Source organism: Morus notabilis, unplaced genomic scaffold (assembly GCF_000414095.1).
Source record: "Morus notabilis unplaced genomic scaffold, ASM41409v2 Scaffold911, whole genome shotgun sequence".
Classification (NCBI taxonomy): domain Eukaryota; kingdom Viridiplantae; phylum Streptophyta; class Magnoliopsida; order Rosales; family Moraceae; genus Morus; species Morus notabilis.
The window spans coordinates 56,699-62,084 of record NW_010365341.1 but is presented as its reverse complement, the minus strand read 5'-3'; the positions used below and the strand labels follow the sequence as shown (position 1 = coordinate 62,084).

Below are 5,386 nucleotides of genomic sequence, written 5' to 3'. Positions count from 1 at the left end.
ATCCGTCTTGATTGCCCGCTCAATTGGTTTAATGGCAAAGAAGAACTACCAAAAACAAGGCAAATTGAAAGCAATTCATTGAATCATGAAAGAGAAGCAAAATTTAAGATCTTTCTTCTCCAAGAAAAAGCAAAAAGAAAATTTCCACGGGCTTACTTAGATTAATAAAATTTAATAAAATCAAAGGAATGAAGGTCTTACCCCTCTCATTGGGGTTTGGCCCTTCAATCAACTTCGTATCAACAAAAATAGACTTGCTTCCATTCAACGCCACTTCCGTGATTTTTTCAACTAAATAAGAAATCCAAGCAATTCCATTCGGAATAACCTATTTCCAAAGAAAAGCCAATCTTGTCAATTTTTGAAAAGGATAAACAAAAGCTTCACAAAAGGCGTTAACCAAAACCCCTTAGATTGAGAGCTCAAAAACACAATATTATGTTATAATTGTTGAACTATTAAAAAAAAAAAACGGTAACTTCAATATGTAAGGATAACTAAGACAACGTTTGTTTTCTATATTCGTCCATGATTCATGGTTCTTTACAGTATTTTCTCTCATAAAAAATACACGTAAAACGAGAATGATTCTGAATATACAAAACCAAACATATTCTAAAGCTCGATTCCAGATTCGTTTGCCAAAACTGTTGGTAATGGCTCTCACAACCTCCTTGTCCAGGTTATCAACTCTGTATGCGTCTAACCGATCCACATAGAGTAGGACGTCTATTATCTTATTCAGAAGAAAGCTGTTCAAGTAAAGATCACCAACCATATAAACAGTCAAATGAACATCTTGAATAACTCACTCTAAAACCACAAATTCATTTAATGAGGAAAACAAACAAAACAAAACAAAACAAAACAAACAAAACAAAAAAAAACAAACAAACAAACCTCTTAATATTATTAAGCGCGATATCATTGATATATCACCCTTCTATGAGCCCAGGAGTATCAATAATGTTCAACGACAAACCCGCCCTTGAGCGCAAAATCATCACCGGTCTTAAGCCTTCAGACTACAAAATGCAACATTAACCCACATGCCCTTACAGTAACACAAGTTGATACGATCGAATAAAGAAAAAATACACTTTCGGTGAAAACAGAACCAAAATGGAGAGAAACGAAGGCAGTCAAAAAATTTCTGTCAAAACATAACCAAATCAGTTTAAACGAAGATCAATCGAGTACTCACAGAGGCGATAGTCTTGATCTGATGAGCTCCAACCGGTGACCCACAATCGCACGATGATAATAGAGAAACGGGGGAGAGAGAGAGAGAGAGCACGAAGAGAGAACAGCCCATAAGGGGGACGAGAGAGCTCGAGAGAGAAGAGAGTAGAAGATGGCTAATGGTCTGTGATTTTTTCTCATTCAGTAGGGGTAATATGGGAAATAATGAAAGTTTCATTTAACCCACCTGCAGATTGCCGCACAATCCATAAGTAGAAGCGGTCCAAAGGCTGCTTCTGATTTTGGCACCAAATTATTCAAAAATTCTTTCAAAATCCGATTTTCAGGTTTTTACCAAACACTTTTAATAGCTATGCCTAGTAGCAGAATTGATTCTAGGCTCTAATAATCTCTACCAAACCCACCCCCAAGTCAAGCGAATTATTAAGTGTAGGAGGGAAACATATAAATAGAAGGCATCCACACATCTGGATGGGGGGCCGGCCCATGGAGATTATAAGATGTTTAGTTCATGGATTAGAATTATAAGATTAGAACCATTTTCGATTTACATGTATTTTTTGTGAGAGAAAACACTGTAACGAACCATGAACCGTGATTCGAATCAGGGTATGAATCCCTTTACCAAACACACCCTAATTCTCATATATTCTTCCAGCCACCTTTTGGAGAGAAAAAAGGACGAGGAGAATGACGAATTCGTCAAAAATTCAAGGAGGATTTATTCGCATGAAGATTTCTTCTAAGATTTTCAGAGTTTTTTTTATTCTTTTCTTCTTTCCTTTGAACTCCATATGTTTTTAATTTATTTTTCTTCGTGTTATTTTATCATTATGTTAGGCTAAATTTCTTCTTAGTTAAGGGTGATGTTGAAACCCTAGACATAGAATTTATGTTTGAATGATTTGATATTGTTTCTAATTTCTCAATAGAAATAGTTTATGTTCTTCCAATTTAATTATTCATGATTATTTTCTTATTTTTCTTAGGTGCGCAACCAATTATGATTTGAAAATGATCTATTACTAGATTAGGAATTCTTGATCCATAAGTGTCTGTAATTGTCTTGAGTTTCTAATCATCAGTTGCGAAGTGTGGTCAATAATTGTGGGAGGAATTTGTGTGATTGCATGGGGAACATAACCTAGGTTGAATATTTCGAGTTTGTGTGTTTATTGCCTAGAATAATCTATCTTTCTTAACTTAATGCTTCCGTTGAATTGAATATAGAGAGCTTGTTCTAGGTTATTTGAGGGAAATGGATTAAATAAAGAGCTTGTTTTATTTAACGATAAATTAAAGAAAGTTTGGAATAGCAGAGCCTAGTGTTATCTACGGTTGGTGGTTTCTATAGGAAATTGAGAATTTTACCATTCGTTCATCATAATTCCATTATTGAAAGGTGGAGATTAATCCTTTAACCGTCTTTTATTATTGATTGTTCTTTATTTATTTTCAAGCATTGTTTATTTGATTTCTTGTTCAATTTTCATTCTTTACTTTAGAATCCAAAACCCTCTTTTTATTTAATTGCAAGATTTATAAAAAAATTAATTAAGACCACTCTTTTGCGGAACGATCCTTACTCATCACTACATTCAATAACGACAAACTAAAGTAAGGTTAAGTTTGAGGTCCTACCAAATTACCATCACAAACATTTAGTCCAACTACCCCAGGGTCTTAATTTAATATTACCTCCAATCCCATGAGCCCAAAGCAGTTCCTGGTGTACTCATATTGGAGGGCGGTACGACACTTAACATTCCATTATTACCATAGCCTCTTATTTAGGTGAACATGTGATTATAATTATGTCACAAAGTAATCATTATATATACTTTATCAAGCGGCAATATAATGTCCACATCATATTCTTTATTTGTGTCACAAAAGTATAATTTTATTTGGTTAGTTTGTTACCCCTCGTTAAGGTTTCATCAACCGACTTAGTTTTAATTGCCTCTTACTAAATAATTGTCCGTCTTTTATCCTCAATTAATTAATTAATCTACTTATTTAGTAAATTAACTCTCTAGATGCTTCACATTAATTAAACTTCTATTAGTTAACTAATAAATTAACTTCATTATTTACTTAATTAAATTTCATTTATTTTCTAAATAGATTCAGACTTACTTCCTACCATTAATTAATTAATTAATTAACTTAATTAATTAATCAATTATCTAATTAAGCTTTACTGATTTCCTAAAGACTTAGAAAACTTTATTTCCCGATGGCATGCTCTAAGTTATCCATGAGGTTACTTTTTAGGTCTACATGACTAACATAACCCTTAAACATTCCTATGGATAGGATTGGACCTTATAGGTTGAACTTGGACTAACTACCTAGTAGAGTCCTCTAAGTCTACCTAGATGTTACCTTCTTTATTATTTGGGCCCTTTCCTATTTCTAAACCTTTTTAAGATTGAGTTGGGCTTTAGAGTTAAAGTTTGAGAAATTGTAGTAAATTAACTTAAAAAACCTGTGGAAGTAAATAGGCCATTTATTAATGATTAGAAATTTATAGCCCATTTTTAGTTTTAAATTTTTTATTTTTCAGTTTAACCCTTAGTTTTCATTTGTATTTTTTGTTTTTTATTTTCTCATTTTCTTCTTGTCCCCCCCCCCGTTACACTCTCTCTTTCTTCTTTGTCTCTCTCTCTCTGATTCCACTCCTCCCTGTTTCTCTCTTCTGACAGCGACGTTCACATCCAACAAAGGAGAGATGTTCCACGGTGTGCGGATCAATGCTTTGGAGAGAGAGCACGACAGAAGGAGAGAGTGGCAGAGGGGGGAGGGAGAGAGAGCGACGGAGGGAAGAGAGAGAGGCTGATAGTTTCAATGAAAGAGTGAAGAGAGAGGTCGGTGAGAGAGAGAGAGTGAAGAAAGAGAGAGACAAGTATTAAGATTTTGAGTGGAATTCTCATTTAAGGGTATTTTTAGAAATTTATTGTTTATAAATCTAGATTTACCTTAAATTGGCATATTTATTAACTTTTCTAAAACTTTAGCCTATTAATTTTAATTCCTTCCAAATGTTGACCTATTTCCCTCCATCACCCTATATTGAACTCAATATTTTAACATATGGGCTTGACTTTGCCCACGGATACCTTTCCTTCTATACTAATTGGTTATTTTAATTTTTCTTAATATATTAGTTTAAGATCACGTGCTATGCACGTCAAGAGTAATTTGTGTATTAAGTTTTAATTATCGTATTATTATTAAAAGCATATAACATTTGAATATAAAGTCCTAGAAAGAAACTTAAATTTGGGAAATTTTTTTTTTATGGTAAGTAGTAAAAAAAAAGATAAAAAAGGAGTAAAATAAAAAAATAAAAAAGTTATAGGATAAAATGAACCAAAACATTAAAAAAAAGTTTCAGGGCAAAAATTTAAAAGTGGTCAAAAAGGGACCAAAATGAATCTATAAATAAGTTTCAAAGCAAAAGAAACTAAAACGAAGAAATAAAGTTTTAGAGGAAAAATATAAAGAAGGGTAAAAAAAGGACCAAAATGAGAAAATAAATAAGTTTTAGGGCAAAATAAACTAAAATGAAAGAAATATAAAATTTCAGGACAAAAAAGATAAGGACTAAAATGAAGGAATAAGTAAGTTCTAGGGCATTATTGGAAAGCAACCAAAAGAAAAAATAAAATAATGCTTCAAGATAGAAATAAAAAAGAAAGGGTAAAAAGGACTAAAATGAAAAATAAATAAACTTTAGGGTAAAAAAAAAAAAAAAAAGAGGCTCTTGGAAAAAAGAAAAAAAAAGGATGGGGGAGCAATTTGATAAGGACTAAAATAAAAAAAAAGTAAATAAACTTTAAGGTAAAAAAACAAAACAACTTAGAGAATGGACTTAAAAAAAAAGGGAGTTGTAAGAAGCACTTTCAACTAAAACGCCACAGTTTTGGTTGAAAGTGCTTTAGTGAAGCATTTTCTAATTTATGATAACAAGCCACAGTTTCTAATTTTCTAGATATTAACAAGCCTGTATTCCGCACGTTGCTGCGGAATACAGAATACAGTATTATATTATATGATAACTGTATTTAAAGTATATTTATATATATACATGTATTATACAATATTGTATTATATGATAGATATAAAATTTGTACAAACATATTTATACAGACATATATAGTATTATTATTTATAATAT

General features: G+C 31.9%; 1 pseudogene; it reads right to left on the bottom strand.

Annotated features, from left to right (window-relative positions):
• Nucleotides 1–156: 156 nt before the first annotated feature.
• LOC112093509 lies at nt 157–2,942 on the bottom strand (annotated as a pseudogene).
• Between the last annotated feature and the right edge of the window lie 2,444 nt (nt 2,943–5,386).